This window comes from Littorina saxatilis, linkage group LG8, assembly GCF_037325665.1.
Source record: "Littorina saxatilis isolate snail1 linkage group LG8, US_GU_Lsax_2.0, whole genome shotgun sequence".
Taxonomy (NCBI): domain Eukaryota; kingdom Metazoa; phylum Mollusca; class Gastropoda; order Littorinimorpha; family Littorinidae; genus Littorina; species Littorina saxatilis.
In genome coordinates, this window is record NC_090252.1 from 63,769,927 (window position 1) to 63,794,788 (window position 24,862).

Sequence of the window (24,862 nt, forward strand, 5' to 3'; positions counted from 1 at the left end):
TTGAATGATAACGTTAAGATAAGGTGTGCTTGCCCTTGAGTAGCTGTAAGATTCTGTGATGGCTTATATAAATTCTGGAGGATGTAATTTTGGTGCTATAAAGAACCGACGCGCTCACAAAACAAAACGAACACTAGAATTGGAAAATTAATTAAAGTTTATTGAATACTTGTCGATGTCATGGTAATTCGGAATCAGCTCATAATATCAATATATAAAAGGCTAAACATAAATCTATGGAGAGGCTTAGGTAACCTATATCGGAGCGTGGCGGAAAAACTAATCTAAGTTTAGAAAGTGAATTAAAGCTAAAATGTGAAGTAGAAAAGACTAGCTTGAGTGAGAGTGCAGAACAGTAGAGTGTGAAGCGTGGAGCATGGAGCGAGAAGCGCGGAGCGTGGTGCGAGAAGCGCGGAGCGGTGGAAACTGATAGAAAAGAAAAAACTAAACTTAGAATTCGAAACATCAAACTAAACATCAAAGGTGTCCTAAAAACATAAACATCAAAGGTGTCCTAAAAACATAAACATCAAAGGTGTCCTAAAAACATAAACATCAAAGATGGACGACAAAATGGCGGCCGAAACAAGATGGCGGCAAATCAATAAAAAATCACCAAGACAAAAATATGTTAGAAAAACCCTACATAGAATAAACGTAGGACACAGAAACGGAAAGAAGACAAAGAAACGGACAGAAGACACAGAGACGGAAAGAAGACAAAGAAACGGAAAGAAGACACAGAAACGGACAGAAGACAAAGAAACGGACAGAAGACACAGAAACGGACAGAAGACAAAGAAACGGACAGAAGACACAGAAACGGACAGAAGACAAAGATTCAAAACGAAAATTACACGAATTCGGTAAATAAAAGAAACATAGTCAGAAATGGATACTCGCCTTTGACAGCATCAATAATCTAAAAACAGACTCAAGGCGAGCAACTGAACCTGAACTACAAAATAACTTAAAAACAAAACTGGAGGCTGGCAGAAAACACTGGGCCCCGGAACAGAGCAAAAAAATCTATCTATCCTAAAACATCTTGTTCCGTGAACGGCTTCCCAGTAAGTGACGACGAATACAGGCTATCCACCACAGAGGTGAACTAAAAATTACTGCGCGTTACTACAATATTACTGTTGCAAAACATGCGTCCCGTGCTCTCCGGGGAAAAACTCCATAGGCTGTCCAGCGTGAGCCATACAGGCACATGAAATTAATATCAGAAAAACGCCGGCCACACTACCTTGTTTATAAATTAGTTCGTTACAATATTTAACGTCATTAAAACAAAACAAAGTTCGTACCAGGACGCTCATACTTAAAAAAGAAAACTAGAGGATAAAGAGCGAGCTAGACCCGCACGCGAACCTACAGAGGTGGCTGCAAAATGGGAACAAATAGGGACAAAAGTGAAATAAGATAATAAAAGTGAAAGAACAAAAAGGGAAAGCCACCACCACGGAAAGTCGCATGCGAGTCAAGCTAGAAGCAAGACTAAAAAACACAAGCAAAACAAAAAGAATCTAAATACACAGAAGGCTCCTTAGCAGGGGCATTCACATTCCCCCCTCGAAGACATCTTAGTCTTTACAAAAGTCGACATAAAAAAATCAACAAAAATCATCGAATACATACGTGGTTCAAAAACAAAATCCGAGACATTACAGAATCCTTTTGGCATTATCCCAAACGTAGCTGTTCGAAACGCACTCTCATACGTGGTTCAAAATACAAAAATCCGAAACGTTACAGAATCCTTTTGGCATTATCCAAAACGTAGCTGTTCGAAACGCACTCTCTATGAGTCTCAATCTAAAAATCACACGTGTTCTTTCAACAAATGTAACATCATATTTCGTCAGTCCGTCACTGTCAACATATCGTGTCAACATTATTCTTACACCTTTACATAACCCGCAACTCAGTATGAAAGACTGTAGTCGCAACCTACAAAATACAAAAGAAAAACATCTTCAGTCGTCTTAATCATAAGCACAGGCATCCGCACGCGGGAAGGACTAAACAAACCGATTCATTAAGCGCTTGCCTCTGTCAAGAGCTTTCGTTCCAAAATGCGGAACCAAAAACATATATACAAATGGAGAGAAATCACAAAGTCACAAAATATTTGCATTAAGACGAAATTTTCTCCCCAAATCAAAACAGCGCCACCTGTCAAAAAAGGCGAACGGATTACGTCAGACCAAAACATGCACAAACGGTCTGTCGAAACAGTAACGTTCACTGGAAAAGTCATTGGGTGTCCGGGTCTGCCTTCACCAGCACGGTCAGCTTAGAGATGGGGCGCCAGTAGTAGAAAGTGGAATGGCTCGTCTTCGAGGTGACCTTGACAGTCTTGAGCTTGCAGGTTCGCACGAGCCCATCGTCGCTGGGGCGAACCTCCGTCACGAGTCCAAGAGGCCAATCTGCTCTGCATACGGCTTCGTCACGTAGCACGACGACATCTCCGACAGCAACGTTACGTTGGGGAAGAAGCCACTTTCTTCTTCGTCGTGGTCGTCTTCGTTGTGGTCTTCTTCGTACTGGTCTTCTGGTACTGGTCTTCTTCGTCGTGGTCTTCTTCGTCCTTTCCATGACATGGAGGGGGTCGGAGATGCTGGGTTCGGCGAGTGTCGTGCGATATACGAAAGTGACTGATTCACCTTCGTACTCGCTGGGACAATGTTCTGTTAGTGACACGTGCATCACGTCATGGACAGACTGTTTCGGCGACACTTGTCCCAGTATGGTCCAACCCAACGGTGTGAGAACGGCGTATGGGTCTCCCTTGATGACTCTCTCTGGCATGAATAGCTCTGCATGATCGTAGCCAATCAACAACCCGGGAGTGCAGCCTTCGAGCAATGGGGGAATCTCGCTGGCAATATGACTCAAATGCTTGATGTTACGAGCGGTCTCTGATGTTGGTATGTTCTCAGTGTCATTGGTGAGATGGTCCGTCGTGTAGAGCGTTTTCAGGTTGTGGGAAACATTGGAGTTGAGGGCCTTGACACACAATCCGGTCACTCTCTGACATTTGATATGAGTGTTCTGAGAAGTCATAGTGTTCAGCCTCAATGACGCTGGCTCGGAATGAGTGTTCAGCTTGTCACTCAAAGATTCAGTAACGAAGGAGATGCAAGACATGGTGTCAAGCAGCGCGTATGTCGTATGCTCTACCGTGGGATTCTCTTTCGTCGAAACTCTGACCGGAACAATCATGGTAGCTCTGACTGGTCTGCCTGACTTGTTGGTTGTCGCGAATGCTGATCCAGAGGCAGAAACACGGGCATCTTGACTGATACAGACAAACCTTGAAGAATCTGGCTGACCCCGTGCATTCCGTTGCTGATTGGGAAACTTCTTCCTGTAGCTAGGCGCTCCATGCAGCATAGTGAGATGTGGGCCTTGGCACTTGTCGCATATCGCCCTGGTAGTGCAGTCTACACTTCTATGGTCAGTCTTTCTGGCACAGGAGAAGCACAAGGACGCTTCGTACATGAAGTGTTTCCTGTCCTCAACGGGAATCTCATCGAACCTCTGGCATCTGAGTAGAGGATGAGAAGAAGAGCTGGTCGGAAAACGAACGGTACAAAAGGGACAGACTTCGTCGCAGTTCGTACTCAGGACAGTTTTAGCGTGGTGCTGACATCTGTCACACTCTTGACATGCAGATGTAGTAGAACAATCCGTACTGTACGATGTTTTCTTGGGGACTGCTGAACTGGCGGTCTGTGAGGTGGAAGAGGCGGCAGATTTGCTGGAGGAGAAAAGGGGCTCGCAAAGGATGTCTGCCTCTGTCTTGATGAAAGCTGACAACTCCTCAAAGGTAGGGTAGCGTTTCTTCTCGTTCTTGGTCTTGTTTACTTTCCGCACCCAGTTTCTCACCAACCAATCTGGAAGCTTGCTCATGAGTGTCTTGTGATAGGCTTGGTCTTCCAGATTCTGTAGCTGGCCTATCACTCGGCTCGCCACAAGGCATTGTCCAAGAAAGTCCGAGAAGGCGCGGAGGGCTTGTCCATCTTTGGGTTTGATTACCGGCCATACATCTAGTTTCTCTCGGAAGGCTCTGGCAACGACGAAAGAACTGCCGAACCTTTCCTCCAACGTCTGAAGGGCCTGCTGATAGGCCTGGGCATCCCTGATCAGAAAGAGTCCCTTGACCGCATCCTTCGCCGGACCGTCCAAGTACTTCTCCAAGTAGAGGAGCTTTTCCTCTGCAGAAACGCCCTGCCGCTCAATCAAAAGAGTGAATGAGGACCTCCAGAGAGGGTACGTCAAAGGATCTCCTGAAAACGTAGTGGGCTCCTGCGTCGGTAACCTGTTGATCAGGAGAGCCTCAGCTAGAGTACGAGCTAGGGCAGAACCCTCGGAGAGCGCTGGCTGGCCTTGCATCTGAGGAAGGTATGCATCTTGCCCGTAGTAGACGTCTGAAGGGCTCGTGACCGTAGCCTCTTGAAAACCATGCTGTGTGTAGTCCGTGTCAGGAGCAAAGCTTGCAGCGTGGTCATATTGCTGCGTTTGCATGGGAGGATGCATGACAGAAGGCCCATATGCAAAGCTTGGCACATAGGTCGGAGACTCTCGGGAGGTCATGGCAGGAAAAGGACCAGGGAAAGGCCCGGGAAAAGGTCTCGCTGATGGATTGAGGGATTTGTGAGGGAAACGGGAAGGCGCGTAGATCTGGCGAGGACGATCTTCGTGGCTTGGAATCTCAGCTTTGACAAACTGAGGCCGAAAGGAGGTCGCGAATTGGCCTCCGACTCTTGTCGTCATCGTGGTGGCTGTAGTCATCGTCGTAGTGGTAGGAGCCGTGGCTGTGACCGCTGCTGGAAGTGGGTGAGAAGCGGAGACAGGTTGGGCAAGGGTCCTGGAGATGCCTCGAAGAGTGTCGCGGATATCCTCGGCGGCCGACTGGAGATGCGAAGGGGCATAAGCCCTGACCTCCGTGGGCTTCTGAAGTGGCGGGAGTCCAGGTTTGGCTGCCGCAGGCTGGTGTTGCGCAGAGACCAGGGTGTTGGCTGCCGGCTGGTGACGCGGGCGGGCGTAGGTGTCGGCTGTCGCAGGCTTATATGCATCTTGTGTGTGCTGTGTGTGCCTATCATACCCTACCGCCACATCTCCTATGCTCTCTATGTGTGTACCTACATGCAGGGTGCTGTGAGTACCTAGGTACCTATCAATGGGGCTGTCACGAGGTAGTTGGGGCATGAATCTTTCTCTAGCCCTTTGCTGGTCTTCTATGTCAGTTTTAAGGATCTTAAAAACGTCATGCTCTTCTTGCATCTTGCCTTCTCTCTCCACCCTCTCTAGTGCAGCCTTAACTTCCTTTTCTTTTTTCTTCAAAGCTAACCTTTCATCTTGAGCTTCTCTCTCTAAACGAGCACACTCTCTTTCCAACTCTCTTTCCATCTCTGCCTTCTTCTCAGCAGCCAAAGCTATAGACCTCTCCAACTCTCTTTCCAACTCTGCCTTCTTCTCTGCTGCCAAAGCTTTAGACCTAGAAGCCTTCTCCTCTAAAAGCAAAAGAGTCTCTTCTTGTCTAGCCCTTTCATCTGCGACCATTTGCTGGGACTTAAATCTCGCTGCGCTAACCGCCAAAGAAGCATCTAGAGAAACCTCTCTAGCACCTCCAGAAGCGACTGTGGAAGTCAAGTCCGAGCTGGAGGCGTACGGGTCTAACTTGGGAAAGAGTCTGTGATATTGTTCTTTGAGCGTCTCCGTTTGCATGTGCATATCGCTCAGATCCTCTTCTATAGCTACATCACTTTCAGCCACTTGACAAAGCCTCGAGTTCGCTACATTTAGCTCGTCTAGGTGCTCACAGAGGGTTATTTTACGAGCTTTAAGGGCTCTTCTTTTGTGTGGTGTCTCCCTAAAGGCTGTGCACAACTCGCTGATCATATTCTTATGAGCTCGGCTTATGGCCCAGTACTTGTCTGACAGTTCCCTCACCTCAGCATTAAGTCTAGCCCTAACAATGGCGGGGCCTCTTTCTTCTCTACTTCGCTGAGCGAGATGCTCTGCACTTGCAGCCTGTTGGGAGGGCTCAGTTCCTAAACCTTCCTGTGTAGGAGAATGTTCAGCTTGAGAGGGAAAGTTATCTGAATTCAAAGTGTCTTGGGTCTGAGTGGGTTCAGCTAGAGTCTCTCCCTGAGCGCCATCACGGTCGCCTTCATTCTTACGACTATCAGTGTCCGAAGCAAAATGTTCATCCCTCTCTACCTTCAAAGTGTAAGGGGATAGCTCGGCACTCTCATGAGAAGGTAATTTCTCATCCATACTTTAAGTCAAGTGAAAACGTAGAGGTTAACAAAGACTTGCGAAATATAGAGAAACAAAATTCAAAACGGCACACCTCGGGTCACTCACTAGAGGGGAAGAAAATACGAAGTACGAAGTGTGCAATGCTATGGTCAACAAACCTAAAATAATGCCTAAGTTGCTCTGCTCTGGGCCCGACAAAAATAAATTAAAATATTGTTCGCTAGATACGAAACACAGTTCCTTTAAGACAAAAGGTTCATGATCTCTTCACAAGATTCGTAAGGATAAGAAGTTCAAAAGTCAGTGGCCCTAATCACAGGCCTACAAAAGTTCATAAAGTTCTTTCTCGAAAACAATCCAAAATGTTCCAAAAAATATCAAAGTTTCCACTGTGCTTGCCCTTGAGTAGCTGTAAGATTCTGTGATGGCTTATATAAATTCTGGAGGATGTAATTTTGGTGCTATAAAGAACCGACGCGCTCACAAAACAAAACGAACACTAGAATTGGAAAATTAATTAAAGTTTATTGAATACTTGTCGATGTCATGGTAATTCGGAATCAGCTCATAATATCAATATATAAAAGGCTAAACATAAATCTATGGAGAGGCTTAGGTAACCTATATCGGAGCGTGGCGGAAAAACTAATCTAAGTTTAGAAAGTGAATTAAAGCTAAAATGTGAAGTAGAAAAGACTAGCTTGAGTGAGAGTGCAGAACAGTAGAGTGTGAAGCGTGGAGCATGGAGCGAGAAGCGCGGAGCGTGGTGCGAGAAGCGCGGAGCGGTGGAAACTGATAGAAAAGAAAAAACTAAACTTAGAATTCGAAACATCAAACTAAACATCAAAGGTGTCCTAAAAACATAAACATCAAAGGTGTCCTAAAAACATAAACATCAAAGGTGTCCTAAAAACATAAACATCAAAGATGGACGACAAAATGGCGGCCGAAACAAGATGGCGGCAAATCAATAAAAAATCACCAAGACAAAAATATGTTAGAAAAACCCTACATAGAATAAACGTAGGACACAGAAACGGAAAGAAGACAAAGAAACGGACAGAAGACACAGAGACGGAAAGAAGACAAAGAAACGGAAAGAAGACACAGAAACGGACAGAAGACAAAGAAACGGACAGAAGACACAGAAACGGACAGAAGACAAAGAAACGGACAGAAGACACAGAAACGGACAGAAGACAAAGATTCAAAACGAAAATTACACGAATTCGGTAAATAAAAGAAACATAGTCAGAAATGGATACTCGCCTTTGACAGCATCAATAATCTAAAAACAGACTCAAGGCGAGCAACTGAACCTGAACTACAAAATAACTTAAAAACAAAACTGGAGGCTGGCAGAAAACACTGGGCCCCGGAACAGAGCAAAAAAATCTATCTATCCTAAAACATCTTGTTCCGTGAACGGCTTCCCAGTAAGTGACGACGAATACAGGCTATCCACCACAGAGGTGAACTAAAAATTACTGCGCGTTACTACAATATTACTGTTGCAAAACATGCGTCCCGTGCTCTCCGGGGAAAAACTCCATAGGCTGTCCAGCGTGAGCCATACAGGCACATGAAATTAATATCAGAAAAACGCCGGCCACACTACCTTGTTTATAAATTAGTTCGTTACAATATTTAACGTCATTAAAACAAAACAAAGTTCGTACCAGGACGCTCATACTTAAAAAAGAAAACTAGAGGATAAAGAGCGAGCTAGACCCGCACGCGAACCTACAGAGGTGGCTGCAAAATGGGAACAAATAGGGACAAAAGTGAAATAAGATAATAAAAGTGAAAGAACAAAAAGGGAAAGCCACCACCACGGAAAGTCGCATGCGAGTCAAGCTAGAAGCAAGACTAAAAAACACAAGCAAAACAAAAAGAATCTAAATACACAGAAGGCTCCTTAGCAGGGGCATTCACATAAGGGATGTTCAAACATGTATCTGCTTGCAAACACAAGCGCAAGGCCAGATCTATCTGCTTCATTGACTGCCAGATTTTCATTGAATCTTCAAACTGACTCGTTTGCAGACTCTCAAATTAGATCCAGTGTTTGTATTCTTAGATTCATGATTGACCATTCAGGCTGTTTACGATGATGACGTTGTGTTTGTTTATGCTGATGCAATCTGCAGATCAAAGGGCACTGACCACAGGCTGACCCAGTGATCAATACAACTTGTGTTTACCACTCAACATTTCCTTCCACCTATAACTCAAGGGCAAAAATAAAGGTACATGCTTGTGGATTCATTATGCAATTCATGTCTGTGAAGATCAAGATAGTTGTGAGCTTTAACTGATTATGCTTATTAATATCAGCACCATCCTCACCCCATAACACTCTCATGTCCAACTAGCACTGTAACCAACCTTCAACCCTGCCCCCACCCCCCTATCCTTGCCCCCTCTCTGCATAATTATGTTCAATTTTTCAGAATGACCTTGTTATCACTCCAGCGTCTGACCATGGAGTCTACAGGCCATAGTCTCAGGTGTGATGGGATCAAGAGGATGCCACAATGATCAAGGTAATTTTGCAAATATTCAAACAGATCTAAATGCAGAAGGTGATCCACAAACATGTTTGCTTAAACATTACAAGGTTACACCCAGAACAACATCTGGCCTTAGTTGCTTACTAACTGCTAGCAACAAAGACCCTCTCCCCCTCCCCTCTTCCACCTGCAACATATATTTTCATATCCATATCCAACTTTTCCATTGCCTCTTATGTTGTATAACTGTTGATAGTTAACAGTAACAAGTTTTTGTTTCCAATCAATGGCTCTGCATTTACCCTGTACACACACACACACACACACACACACACACACACACACACACACACACACACACACACACACACACACACACACACACACACACACACACACACACAAATATATTCACAATGTCTCTCTCCCTGTTTTAAATTCAGTCATTTGAATCACTAACAGTCTTAACTGGGGTTCAGTTACTGAATCTGTGATAGTGTTATTTGGAGTAAGATTATTGACTTTTTTGCTGCGCCTGTTCTTCTTACTGTTTTTCCTATCCACATAATTCGTTTTGTCCATTAAAATGCTGGTTTTTGTTTTAATCACTACAGTATGTGTCCATATAGTTTACGCCTGAGATGTGATGGGACCAAAAGGTTTCCAGAATGAAACAGGTAACTTTTTTTTTTACCTGATCTTTGTCGTGCAGAAGTTGGTTCACATCATACATTGCAGTGTTGTTGTCTTCCAAATACATTAAACATTGTACCAGTCATTACATTTAAATGACAATGCTGACTAATATCAAACCTCCCCCGGTTCCCCAACTAGCCTTCTCACATCCCCCCCCCCCACCCACCCCACCCCGTCCACCCCCCCCCCCCCCCCCCCAACTCATTAGATCACGAACACCACACTAATAAAATCATGTATACTGTTACTGCTGCTAAAAATTGTTGTGACTTGTTCTTCCTCTGTGTGTATGTTTTGTGTTTCCACAGAATGCAGTTCTTCCATGCGCCTCAACGTCTATAGATCTATGGAGTCTACAACATTGTCTGAGATGTGATTTGAGCCACAGCATGTCAGAATGATCAAGGTAACTTTTTAAACACATATAGCTGATCAAACTGAAGAATTCAAACACACAGTTTCAGTGGGTTTTTTTTTAATGCATAAAGCATTGCAACAGTCAGGGGCTTTCTCCCAATAAAGAGAGGTTTTCTTTGCAAGTTGTTTCGCTATGCAGAGTGTGATGTTTTTGTTTGTTTGCTGTACTAAATGAAGATGCACAGATAAAAGAAAGTCTTGCATGTGCCATGTAGAGGAAGGAATATGCTTTTGGTTTTTGACAAGACAAATTTTTACTCATTAGAGCGTATAAATTCCTTACATTTTGAACCAAAATGTCAGACATCACAGATCTCTCAAATTAAAAAAAAAATGAGGGCATCATTCTGACTTGAACATATACCACACATTTGATAGCCTGGTTATCTTCTGTGTATAGTGAAAACATTTCGCTTAATGAATTTCACATGTTGACACCAGTGCCTAGTAGGAAATGAATCGCACATCCTCCAATCTCCACCAAAAGAAGTCAGACGTATGTGCCCATGTTAAAATAAAGTTTTATTTTTCCCATGTAAAAACCTGTAGTGGAATGCATGAATGGAGACTATCAAGCTAGTTGGGAACTAAATCCAAAGTTCGAAACTATCGCTCTAGTGCGCAATGCATGGCACGATATTTTCAAATGTTCCGACCTAAGTTGGTGACTAACTTGCCTAAATTTGGTCCTCCTCCGAGGAGGACCAAATTCCTTAGTTTCGAACTATTGCAAAAATACAAATGGCGGCCGCCATGACAGTCTTTGATTTTGCTGTACAAAAAAATCAAATATTCGGCAGTCCGACGCATGAACCAAAGAATGATGTCGACAAAGAAGTTGAAACATTGATTGCGCTTTGGAGGGGGTTCAAATACAAGTCGTGAAGTGACCGGCACAGCTGATTTGGGACACGATCTACCTTGAGTCGGGAGATTTGCTATGAACATTGACTAAATTTCCACTTTTTACATCAGCGACTGTACACATTTGGCTTGTACATCTTCCTGTCGCTGATTTTAATCGGTTTGGATCATCCAACAGGTAAGAGCAAGATTCATCCGTTGTGTGCGTGTAGTTTGTGTGTCCCACGGTGTGTGTGTTCGTTTGTGCGCCTCGGTGTGTGAGTGTGTGTCAGATTATATTGCAATAATACATCAGTTTGTTAGAAAGTGAGAGCAAGGGTAGATCTAGATCTATGGGCCAGGCAATACTGGGTGTCTCCGAAACCGTGTTCAGTGTCATAGGAAAATAGGCCTACGAGCCATTGTGTAGTGGTGACGATGAAAGATACAGTTGTTGTTTTTCTGACAGTGACATTGACAATGAACGATCGTCAATGCATCAATGATTATGCACAGCAGCATCGGTTTCTTCGGAACTGTGCACTGTTGACTGAATTTCCCACGGTGGAGCAATGAACAGTAGACACTAAAACAAAGCTAATCTAATGCATTGAAGCATCGCTGTAGATCTATCTCATTCAACTAACAATATAATGCAGTGAATGGCAAATCTATAGATCTCTGAATGAACTGTTGTGTATCCTTATTTGCTGTAAATGTCCTGGCTCACACTGCACTCCCAACATTAGAAGTATGTTTTCTAAGCTGAATGCATGTATAATTTGATATAGTAAGTGTGTAAAGCCAAGAGTAACACTAACTGGCCCAAAACAATTTTTGTGTGTATACAAATGAAGAAAGAAACTGACTTCACTTGAATCACTGCCACTGAAAGTGTGTCTATTGTGTATTTTTAGAAGGGTTATTCAAGAATGACTTATTTTTCTGTTTAAATACTTGATATTTACTCTGCATGAACAGAGTCAGAGGTAAATGCTGCTGTATAAACTATGATTGTGAAAGAGGGAATAAAAGAATCAATGAGCGAGTGGTTTAATTATAATACAGTTATTATTTATTGTTAATTAATTATTTTATGGTGTGTTTTTTCAGGCCTCCTAAGAAACCAGAGATGATGTGTGATGAAGTGTTCATACAGCTCTTGCATTCAGATATATATATGGATTCTGGAGAGGACATGCTGCTTTACAGACTACCATGAAGAGTAAGTCACACATTTCTGTACCACTACCAAGTACCTGCTTGTGCCTATTAAATTGTTATTGTAAAATTGATTTATGATATGTAAATTGGCACTGGTGATAGTAGTTTGAAGCTGTGTAGATGTTTTTGGCAGACTTTTGTACTTTGTGTAGTAAAGAGATCTGCGTTTCACATTAGATGCACTTACAATCTAGATAGATACATTCAGCTATGTCAACACTTGTTACATCTGAATCTGAGAGTAGTGGCAGGAGATGCAAGTTTATTGACACAAAAACATTACGGCTTTGTATAAAATAAATTCTTACATCTGTATGTATCCTTGCATAGTACAATTTGTACTATTTATACAAAATGGTACATAAAGCTTGGTTTTAGTTCTCTTTCTCTTCTCAAATCCTTTGCCACTATTCTTAAAGTAAATTACACAGTGTGAATGAACTAATGCAGCACAGGAAAGTAAAACAAAATTGCAAGATAAAATGAAATCATTACTAATTTACTGGAATTATTTTAAAGGCACATACAGTTATTCTTCCCTTGGCTCACCATCCTAGATCTTGCCAGGCTTTTACATGGAATAAGAATGAATCTGTTCACTCGGATACTTCTACATTCAACACCCTGGCTTCTTCCTGCTCAGAGTTAGATTTTGTTGTGGAAACCACTCTCAGATTAACAAAAATGTTACTTCTTTACTTCTGCGAGTGACTTTTGAGAAATTCGTTCATAAACAAAATTCAACTATGCACATGAAGCAGTCACTGACTGTCAGGGTGTCAATATTTTATGTGTCTGGGTGAAGTTATGTTCCTATCCCATGTACAACTGGCCAGATCTGAAATGGCCAAAATCAATGGGATCAACACACATCCCCAGAATCTTCATCACTGGAAAATGTGGTGGGTTGAATGTATTTTAATAAAAAGGCTGACAGGCGAGTGCTTTGGATCCTGAAAGTTCTGTTTTGGACTGAAATCGAGACACATTTCCCAATGAAACTCAAACTGTATAGTGTTGATGCTGAAGAGCGAAAGTGTGTGGGTTGAGGGCACACTTGTTTTTGACTAAAATCGAGAAACATTTCTGCCGAGCACAAAGTTCATACACGCACAGATTTTTTTAATAGTTTAGATTACAATATTACACACACCATCCCCGATCCCAATGGTCATGTGAAGAGCAAGTGCTTCCTCACCCCCCCCACACACACACACACACACACACACTGCTCAACACGTACACACCTTCTCCCCCCAACACACACCCTCCCCTCGCTAACCAAAACCCAACCCCGTGAATACTGAAGGTGCTCAGTTATATGTTTTCTTTATTTTTCAGGAAGGACCGCTACATTAAGGGAAGGCTGTTTGCACCTTGGTTCCTGGGTTCGCTGGGGACGATGATCAAAGTCAGAGTACCATCACAATTCTGTGCTTTTCCATCTGATTCGGTTGAGAATGCTTGCAGAGGTTTCTACACTACCCGTCATAAAAAGTAGGCAGATGCGTTTGAGGGCAGATCTTACTGATGAGGCTGTTGATTGAAAAACCAAGTATATGACTGAAAAGGCCATTAATTTCCCTACTTTATTCAGAAACAAAATTGGGTTTTCATGACGTAGTGTCTATGCAGTGAAACCTGCAACACAGACACCCCCCCTCCCCTCCCACAAATCAAATTCACAAAATCAAGCTTCCCGTGTTAAAATCAACAACACAAATCAGAACAACTAAACCGAAACATGTTTTGCATGTCATTAGACAGAACAATCAAATCTTTATCCAAAACAGTCCGTTTTGTTCACATATATATCTTGTCTAACATGAACGCTATGGCATGCTGAGCGTGTAGTTGTCAATCCTCTCAGTTTTTGAAGTCGTTTTAGCGGGTAATGAGACCAAAAATGGTACATTTCAGAACTCCTCAACGCATTGTCTTAAGGGGAGAGGTGGCACGAAAAATTTCTACTGGATGTTTGCACTTTTTCTTGCAATATTTGTACGTATTATCAAGCAAAAACACATAAAAAGACTCATTTGTGCAAAAAAATTGCCTGAGGGTCTTTTTATGGGTAAAAACGCTCGATTTTTGACAAAAAAACATGAAACGGCCTATTCAGCTCTAGCGTGATATTTTAGAAATTTCTGAAGCTAACAACCTCATATTTGTTGTTATGAACTCACAAGTAGCGTTTCTCAGTAGTTACAGAGCATTTTTGTGAGTATCAGCCTTAGTTTCCATACAAAAAAAAAATTGGCCGACATTATATTTTCGCATGAAAATGCTATGTCAGGCTTTTATTCTAATTCATAAAAAACAAAAAACAAATTTTTTTGAAAAAGCGCTCCTGTAACTACGGGGCGAATTCATTTACAATGATTGGGGTGACAAAATTGGTAGTCTACCACAAGTAGATGAGAAGTGAAGACCTTCGTCGCGTGGTTACCGTCCTTGAAAATCATATTCTGAGAAAATGGTGATTGAAAGTTTGTGAAATGTTTCTGTAAAAAAGATGAAGACAGATGGGCAAATAAAGATGATATGAGTGCTCCTGTATTGTTCACAGACTTCTTGAAATGGTTCAGTTACTTATTCTCCCCCGTCTCCCATCAGTCCAGCTCCGTACACCTCCCCTTCCTGGTCTTCTTGCTGCTCCAGCTGGCGTTGACGACCCGCACATCTTGCCCTACGGGCTGCCACAGCGGCCACAGCTGTTGCTTTCTCTGCTTTCTGAATCCTCACCTTGTCTTTCTTGGCCAAAGCAGCCTCCATGAGATCAGTTATTGGCAAGCTCATGTGGTCCATGACCTGTGCCAGTGCAAAGTTGCCTCTGTTGAACTTCGCAACAGCCTCAGCGGTGGCTGCTTCCACCCGGCCTTTCCCAACAAAGATTTCTTTGGGGCAGTGTCCCCACATGACATTGTGCAGAGACTCGTTACTGTTCTGGGTTTTGCCATGGGCCACGCGCTTGAGAAGAATGGGATTGGTCATTCTTCTGTAGATGGGCAGAACAGCATGCGATACTTCCCTGGACAAGGCGGTGCCGTTGTGCTCTGCGTGTGGAGGTGGTGGTTGCCCTTCTGCCCTGGCTTTTTGAAAAAAGCACCAGGAGGCTGGCCCAGCTGGACATCTGTCATGGTGAGGGTCCTCGTCCGTTGAAGTTACATGGAAGAAAGTGGCCCAGATCGCCTGCTCCATGGCTCGCTGATCTTCAAGGTTGTTGATGATCGCGCTACGGAAGTAGTTTTGCAAGCGTTGGCACTTTTCCTTGGTTAGTCGCCCCTCCCCTCTTCCACCAAGCCTTTCATCCTTTGCTGCCTTGCGGAGAGCTGTGCCCATTCTCTTGGGGAGGTGGTTGGTACATTCCAGCTTGGTGACGGGACGTGTGGGACCGTAGGGCTGAGCTGCAGCCACAGCATTGAAAGCCGTAGAATCTCCGTCCGACAGCATAGTTCTGTACCTGAGGTTGTGACGCTCAACAGACCTGCAGCACAGTAAAAATCAGAAAACCCATTGTGTAGGCAAGCAAATTGTGCACCTCTACTTGCAGAACACAATTTATGAGTTCAGGATTTGCTTATAAAGTTATAAAGGGGGGGGGGGGGGTGTTGTGTTACAAAATATTTTCACAGTAGTATTGTTTTGTTCTTGTTTTGTTATAAAAGGCTATAAATGAACTTTGTTATTGTTACTAATTCATAATCGAATCTTCGTGCACTCTCTCTCTCTCTCTCTGTTCTGAACTTCAAAAATTAAAAGATAGGCTATGGTGGGGGTATACAGATTATATTCTTACCTTCCCCATAACTCCAACGCTGCATCCCTCTCCATAGACTTTGCAGATCCCTGGTGGTTGATGCTGCACTCAGCCCGGTGTTGCTGCTCCCATCGCAGTTGTTGGGCAGGGGTCATCTCCTCCAACTTCTCCTTATTCATGGCACATGTGTGGCAGTAGGTGGATTTTACAGAGAAGTCGAGCACCAACCCAGTGAGAACGTCAACCACCACTCCTACACCATAATGTGATGAAAAACCCCTTTTATGCCAGGTGCCATCAAAGGCAACATCTACCCAAAGAATACCGTCATCTTCTTCCCAGGCAGCGTCTTCATCCTCTTCGTCAAACTGGACATCTGCTCTACCTTGAGGAAAGGTCTGCCTGTATGCAACATTTACATGCTCAACAGTTTCCACCAGTGTGACATTTGTTACGGCCAAGATGCTGGCATTGACCTTTTTATCAATTCTTTGATATGAGCTTTTGTTCATCACGGGCATGCCAAACACTGTGCACAGCTTTTCCACACTTGAGTACCCACTGCCAATCTCATGCGAGTATAGGACAATCTGTTTGTTCACGTCAAAGGGAACATTCTTCATGTGGTTGCGGTTGCTCTCTCTAGGTGAAGAAAATTCTGACCGTCTGTACTGGCAGCTGTCACAGCAAAGTGCCAACTCTTGGGACAAGCCCATGGATTCTCCAACGCGTATCGTTAAATGTCCTGCTTCGCATTCCGGGCACTTCACATCCGATAATAGCGAGTTGAGCTGACCACACTCAACGATACACCATGTACGTTTCGGTTCAGCAGGCACATCGGCTGGCACTTGTGCGTTCTGCAAGTCATCGGCACCACTGAATCTTCTTAGCTTCTTCGCAGAGGCAGAAGCACCCTCTATTTCCTGCTGGTTGTCGTGTATATCGCACAACACTGGCCGAGGTTCGACTTGAAGTCGATGAGAAAAATGTGCATCACCTCCACCATCCAAAACGACACACTCCGCTGCGCCAACTTCGCGGGGCGCGTTTTCATCGCCCGTGGACTTTTCTTGTTCGGCTATTCGAGCTAATGCAAGCTGCTTCTTCCTCTTGCCCGATGCCTGCCCCACAAACCTCTTTCTATCGTTGAATTTTGCAGTGAACATTGCTGGCCGACTGATAGACGGTAGTGTAATTCGATCGACAAACCGATGTTGTGTTTACAGCGGATAAGGCCTGTTGCGCATGCGCCAGTAGCCATGGTAAGTTACAATGACCAACCAGAGAAGAGCTCTCATAGATCGACGGTCAATCTTGCAAATCCGGGAATTCCTGTCGCGGATAGTATGCTTGTGCTCTGACAGTTGAGCGAAAATAACGGGCTATTTTGGGGTATTGTTGACGTCACCAGCAAACGGGAATTCCCGATGGATCGTGTCGAGTGCAACGAGTTTGTCTTCTTGGAAGAAAAGTGGCTGTTTCAAGCCCTTGAAAACATCGATTTTTCAGCAAGTTTTCTGACTTTTATCACTCATGCATGTGCACTCACTTTGAAATTCATCACTTTATTGCAAAAAATACGATACAATTGACAAAATAAACATGACACAATGAATCTAGGGTGTTCAAAGTACCTAATATTGCAGGAAACTCAAAACACATTTTGGAAGGATTTTAGTAAAAAAATTCGTGCCACCTCTTCCCTTAAAACTGTCAGTGATTTGTGCTAACACACGTCGTTAAGTACAAAAATGAGACCAAAAAATGGTACATTTCAGTAACTCCTCAACGCATTGTCTTAAAACTTGTCAGTGATTTGGGCTAACACATGTCGTTAAGTACACACGGAATCTCAAGTCATGTGAGATATTAGTTCTGCTGTTGCGCGACATGCCAGAACGAATTTTAAAAATAACAAGAAGAGCAAACGCTCGATCGAGTCACTTTCGCAGTTCTGAATATTATATGAGGCATCAGATGGACAGGAAGAAATTGCTATTCACAACACAATACAGATGTAAATAATTTGATGTAAAGAATAATCCTATAAAGTTTGAATCAAATCCGATGAATAGTTTCAGAGATATGATATTTCAATTTTTTTCCTTCAAGACATACCTGTGACCTTGAAAAAGGTGAAAGGTCACCAAAGCAGACGTCAAAGTGTAGAGGTCACTGGGAGTCACGTTCACATAAAATTTGAGCCCGGTCACTTTTATAGTTTCCGAGAAAAGCCCAACGTTAAGTTGTGTGTTGCCGAACAGAAAAGGCTAGTTATCTCCCTTGTTTTTCTGATAACGTTCGTAAAAGGCTACAGATGTAAATACTTTGATGTAAAGAATAATCCTACAAAGTTTCAATCACATCCGATGAACTTTGTCAAAGATATAAAATGTCTAATTTTTCCTTTGACGCTGACCTGTGACCTTGAAAAAGGTCAAAGGTCAACGAAACCATCGTTAAAGTGTAGAGGTCATTGGAGGTCACGACTAAACAAAATATGAGCCGGATCGCTTTGATAGTTTCCGAGAAAAGTCCAACGTTAAGGTGGTGTCTACGGACGGCCGGCCGGACAGACTAACACTGACCGATTACATAGAGTCACTTTTTCTCAAGTGACTCAAAAATGTACCCTGTCCAATGAACTGAATTTGTAAAAACAATTAGCATGCATTAAGAAAAATGAAAGCTTCAATTTACCTTTAATTTCATACATTTACAACTATGACTGTTCACAGCGCACTTGTACGCACGCACACATTCTTGGAAAATGCTCTTTCAAGAGCCATGATCAGATAAGCGTGTCAGCCGTGAGCTTTTCTAGGCGTAGGCCTTCATTTGCACTCAGCGCTCTGAATGAGGCAAAATATTAATGTTCGCGTTGAAATCCTCATACCGCCAATGTCTGATAAAATATGTACATGAAATTTAATTGTGTGACGCATCTGTTATTGTTCTCGAAGATAACAACAAATTAATTGTTTTTCAATGAGACAGCGAAGACCTACCATCAATTTAAGAACTCTTTCTGGCATGTCAATTAACAAACTCAGTGCTGACAACAGCAGGCTAATGTCTCAAATGACTAAAATCCGTATGAACTTTCCCACATGTGTTACTACTGTTAGCACAAATCACCGCAACGTTGAAGGCAATGCGTTGAGGAGTTACGAAAACGTACCGGTCTTTGTCTCATTACCCACTAAAACTGCCTTTTACAGCTTCTCAGAGGAATGACACCTACACAAATCAACATGCCTTAATGTCAGTGTTAGACCAGATATGTGAACAAAACTGACTGATTTGGATGCAGATTTGATTGTTTTTTCTATTGACGTGCAGAAGATGTTCTGACTTTTGTGCTCTATTTCAAAAAATAAATTCCAAATTCGGCGGTCGATTCACTAAAACGAAGTTTGACCATGAACGGTATCAATACTTACTTAATTTAAACCCTCCAGACTTTTAGCTTTTATATTATCTGAATGTCTGAGTATACACCCCCTAGATCATCGGTGACCTGAAGAAAGCAGTTATATACTCATAGACAGACGCGTGTGAAGCATGTTTAAATGTGGAGTACGCTCATTTAAAAAAGAAAATACACCAAGTTTGTTTGAGAATACTCCAAGTCCAAAACAGGGATTCCCAGGTCTGAATGTTGATTAAGGTATACTTTTGTGATTCGAATTGCCCCGAATGTTACAATCTTGAGCGCTTAGATCGGGCAAGTTTGGCTACCGCTCAATTTTAAAACCCGTACCGTTGAGTCGATCCCCCAAATTGGGAACTTAATTTAAAATTGCACAAAAGTCAGCCTATTTGATCTTCAAAATTGTCATGCATAGGCTGAAGTTTATGTCCACAAATGTAGGTTATTAACTTGTTGTGGGTTGCATTGTTTTTGGGTCAACCTGTATTTGTTTTTTTTTAATAAACGGCCTCATCATAAAGATTTGCCCTCAAACGGATCTGCCTACTTTTTATGACGAGTATCATAGTTGGCTCAGTGGCTAAAGAAACATTCTACAGGATGAATAAACAAACAAACAAATCTCATGATTCTCTGTGTTTTAATGTGTGTGTGTGTTTTGGGGAGTTTGTTTTGGTTTTTAGTGAGAGGATGGCTGGTGGTTTGGATGGGGTGAAAAGCTGAGTGACACTGTGATTGTGGATAATTAAATTGTTGTTGCTGCTGTCAGTTTCAAGGCACCGTTCTTCTTGCAAACGCCAAGTTTGGCTTACTATTTTATATCTGCATGGGCTCTTACATGAGGTTAGGCCATCTATACACTTTGATACATACCAAACATTTACATTCTGACTGGGTCATGTGCAAAGTTGGAATGTTTGAATGAATACATTTTGCGGATTGATGCCAGTGGAAGTTAAAAAAATTAATTCATCACACATTCCAACACTTCAAAGTAAACACACGTGTTTTTGACAGCTGGTATATATGTTAAAGTGGAGGGATGGTTTTATTCCACGTGAAGCCTGCATGCCACATCTGAGACGTTGAGCGAAATCGTTTACACAAAATATGCAATCATTGTTTATCATCATTTAAATTAAAACGTTCATACACAATGACACAGCAAATGTTGTCGGAAACTCAAAAGAACACATGAAAGAATAAAAGATGATCAATGCAGCAAAACGCGCCACTTGTACAGAGTGGGTTACAATTTCATTCTTTGTTTAATTTAGCCTTCACATTTCCCTTATCATATCTTATATTTTAACATCGTTCTGTTCTTGTCAGCTTGAAATGTTTGCAGTTTTTACTCACGAAACAGGTTAGTCTTCTGAAGTCAGTGCAACATCAAAGCTAAAATTTCACACATGAGATGCATTTTGATGATCAGCTCTACCATACCGAAGCAATGCATTTAAACTGGCGCAGATTAATTTTCAAATGATGTTCAAGAAACAGCTAGCTTCCTTATAGACAGAGTGTCTAAATTACAAAGTATAGTCATCTCAGTATCCAACTTCATTACCTCTGTTTCTTTGCTTGCTTAGAAGAACTTCTCAGAGTGTTTGCGGCATTCATCAAACAAGATCATACACATTAAAATATTGTCACTTCCTACTCATTGAATAATGTATTCATTGTATCTAATTATTCATGTTAAAGACCAGCACAAAATTGCAATCATTTAAATATGTCACTGACATAAAGTATTCTACCCGATCTGGAAAAAAGGAAGAAAATCATAAGTGCATGATTCAAATCACTGATGATGTCTTGTAATTCGGTAGTGTTTCCAGTTAATCTTTTCTCTTTACATCTCACAATTCTTTTACTAGTTTATTTTGTAAGTAGAACACCAGGCCAAAACATTGTTGGCTCCTTTTGTATGACATCACACATTTTCAAGGATTTGCTTGCTAACTTGCTTGTTTCTTAATTTGTTTAATGATCGCTCCAAATTACATTCCTTCCTTTATCTGGCACTCTTGTTCTCAACTGTGTCCCTCCCTCTTAGCGGTTTAGAGAGAGAGAGTGAGTGTGTGTGTGTGTGTGTGTATGTGTGTTAGTGTGTGCGTATACCTGTGTGTGTGTGAGAGAGAGAGAGAGAGAGAGAGAGAGAGAGAGAGAGAGAGAGAGAGAGAGAGATAGAGACTGAGAGAAAGAAAGAGAGAGAGTTGATCTATTGTCTTGATTCCCTCATTCAATTTTCTTTTGTTGTATAGTGTAGAACTTAGACAGCTTCGTGACATACCTGTGGTGCGGTTTTATGGTCGTTTAACTCTCCATCGGTGAACCATGCAATTATTTCTCTTCAACGATTACTCGGTCTCTACTGACAACTCTAAACTCCACAAAACACGACTTTTTTCAGTTCAGAAATGTCAGTTTCGCTCCCATAAATTGAAACACAAACTTAAATACATCCATACATCATTGTCTGTTACAAAGTTCCAGGTTTGCTTTAAAATGCACAATCAGTATGAGGGACACGGACTTTTTCCCAGTACATACCGACTGAACCATCACTCAAATCTTCGACGACACTGACTCAGCCTATATGCTGCGTACATCTTCCCGGTCGGGCAGTTTTAGCTCTCGTAATGTGCGGAAGAACTGAGAGAAACATTTGCGTTCTGCCTATGTTTGTCTCGTTTGCTCGCCAAAGTAATATTGCATCGATCAACCACTCAAGTTCGCACTGTTACCATGCTCCCAATCCCATGCTGGTTTGTTTACCACTTTCGAAGGTGAAGAGTTCACCGCGCCTGCGCAGTGACGGGGATTTCCCTATGACGTCACCTAAAAGTTATGACCTACTCTTTTAGCTGGTAACTAAGTAGTCTCGACCAAGTTCGCTCTCATGCATTGCAGACTGACTAAATCTTTAGTTACGAACTGCGTAGTTCGAACCTACGTTTAGTTGCTAACTATAATAGTCTCCATTCATGCATTCCACTACTGGACAAACATGACAATGTGGTGTCTAATATACTGGGTAATATGATGAGGAACGTACCTTTAAAGGCCCAGTCCTTATTGTGAAAGCAGTTCTGCTCAGCTGGAATTTGGTGAATTTGTGTTTTTTTACAAGTTTTTTGTTAATGAAGGGAATTCGCAAAAAAATTAAAAAATAACAATTTGTTGTGCACACAAAGCATTCACTGATTCAGGCTGTTGAATTTTGTCATGTGTCTTGGGAAAGGGGAAGTCTTATTCTACGTAAAAGCATCGCCAGGTTTCGGTTGAGCCAAATCGTTTGCATGGAAAGGACTGTGCCTTTTAAGGACGCATGGATTTTTCATCTATTCAATTGCAGGATAACAACACAACACCGAATAGTTTCTAAGCTATTATTTCTTTTCCTTTCTCGAGTCCCACGAAGTTCCCAATGCCAGGGCATACTTTTGTATAGAAGCTGTTCGTGGAAATGTCATGTAAGGTTTTACACTGGCGAACATGAATTTTTCAGACTGGCTAAAATGAAAGAAGTATGCATTCTTGTGTTTTGTTTCTGCAAGCGGTATCATTTTCCTAATGTTATCTGATTTTGATCTCTTACAGTTTTTACAGCCAGGATATGTACAATGGGCTAATTAAACATATATACGCCAGCCCACATTGCAGAACAGGATATGAACAAGGTATGTAGCGCTGTTTGCATCATTCGTTTAAATTCAAAAATCAGACTAATTTGCCTTCTTTGGCATTTGCATAAGAAAATTCATCTTTATTTTTTGCAATGCTGACTGTAATTCTGTGTGTGTGTGTGTGTGTGTGTGTGTGTGTGTGTGTGTGTGTGTGTGTGTGTGTGTGTGTGTGTGTGTGTGTGTGTGTGTGTGTGTGTGTGTGTGTGTGTGTTTGTGTGTGTGTGTTTTTTTTACTGATATATTGTAATTTATTAATCGGCTGAAGACGACACAGTTTCCAACTCCCCAGTGAGACTTCTTGAGTCAGTTGCATGCATGATAGCTAACTGAGGTGTCTGCAAGAAAGTAAGGGTATTTCGTATACTTCATACTTGGTGTACATTAATTTCAGCTTCGGCATGACTAGTCCCGAAAGATGCTATTTTGTAGGTGAAATGGTCTGACTTTGGTTGTCTTTCGAAAAAGAATCCAAATTCGGGGATGGACTCAACAGTTCGAGGTTTAAAATGGAGCGGTAGACTAACGAACCCGATTTAATTCTTCAAGATTGATATTTTGGGGGTTATTTGAAGGACGTAGTATACCATAAACAACCTTAGACAATCAGTGACTTGAGTACAGCCATTACAGGCAGGAGGAGGGCATCCCCATAGAGGATTGCGTTCCTGTCATCGGTTAATTTTGCGCAAGTGTGACTCTGCCATGAAGGGGTCATTTTTCCAGTCAATCGTGTTCGGCGAATATCTTCATGGTTGTTGTGCATGAATTTCACTTTGTTCATCACCATTCCACGAAGTTTCCTGTTTGTAGGTTTCATGGTCCGATTTTTTAGCTTCTTTCAAAAGTGTTCCAAAGTACCCCTCCATTTAACCTGTAAACTCACAACTTTGTTGACCTTCGTCATGCATAAGCTGTAGTTAATAAACACCAAATGATAACTAATTCGGTCAACGGATGTAGAAATTATAAAAACAAAAATTGGGTTGAATTGTGTGTGTGTCACCATCTATGTTTGTATTTTTGCAGGCAGGCAGGGGTGGAGTTGTGATGATGCGGCGCCGGTTGACTGAAGACACACGAACCAGCATTCTTCGGAAGTGTTTGGATCACAAATCAACATTATTTCACATTGAATGGCGGAAGACATTTATGTATATATTCTCAGCTCAGACGTGTGCTTTGAATTCGGATGTTTAAGAACAAGAGACAAACTTGAATAAAGCCTCATGATTGTAACTGGAGCAAAAGTGTGTGTGTGTGTGTGTGTGTGTGTGTGTGTGTGTGTGTGTGTGTGTGTGTGTGTGTGTGTGTGTGTGTGTGTGTGTGTGAAGTGCAACAGTTAACAATGACGATGAGACAGAATGCTAAAGCACAGATCCTTTTATTTAACAATCTATATCGTCCTCCTTTTTTTTAAAATGTTGCTGTGTTGACAAACGTTCTCCGAGCAAACGTGTATCTAATGTTTTTGTCATCACATTGAAAGATTTTCTTCTGAGTAGAATGAAGCTGAATTAAAATGTAAAGAAAAAAAAACCATTGCTCAAAACATTAAGAAACAGGATGATTTTGGTTCGGTCGTAGACCTAAAAGCATTACCGGTACCGAGGGATTCATTCGAGGCCAGTGTATCAGTGCAAATTGAAAATCTGTGAAACCTCAGATATAACTTTATAAAACAAACAGAATTTTGATAAAAATAACCAAAATTCACAGTAGTTTTTTGTTTTTTTGCATCTCCCTCTTCACCCAACCCCAACCCTAATTGATGTGCCCTAAAAGCGCTCAAAAACAGACACACGTTAGTTTTTCGCCTCAGTGCTTATCCACATTTACAAATGTATCATTTATTTTTGGTCACTGCCCTTCCCTTTTCTGATAATTATAGTCAAGATTTCTTTAATTTCCCTTGGATTCCCGATGGCTCCACGGTAGACACCATGATCAGCGCATGCGCACTAAGGCCACTCAAGTCACTTTCCCGAATCTATTTATAACCTCCGAC

At 42.1% G+C, this 24,862-nt stretch overlaps 1 protein-coding gene and 1 long non-coding RNA gene across 7 annotated transcripts in view; both read left to right on the forward strand.

The window, feature by feature from the left end:
* Positions 1–24,091, forward strand: part of LOC138974094 (uncharacterized) — a 24,751-nt gene extending 660 nt beyond the window's left edge. Inside the window, exons 2-6 of one of the 6 annotated variants that reach the window (XR_011458307.1) lie at positions 8,427–8,525; positions 8,730–8,822; positions 9,404–9,466; positions 9,794–9,891; positions 23,884–24,089. This is a non-coding gene — a long non-coding RNA (uncharacterized lncRNA). Of the gene's footprint in view, positions 1–8,426; positions 8,823–9,403; positions 9,467–9,793; positions 9,892–23,883 lie in introns of all 6 variants that reach the window. The other 5 variants (XR_011458311.1, XR_011458306.1, XR_011458309.1 and 2 more) reach the window with 5 other exon arrangements.
* LOC138974110 (uncharacterized) overlaps positions 1–24,862 on the forward strand; it is a 340,574-nt gene that overhangs the window by 303,202 nt on the left and 12,510 nt on the right. The gene's annotated exons all lie outside the window — the stretch shown is intronic.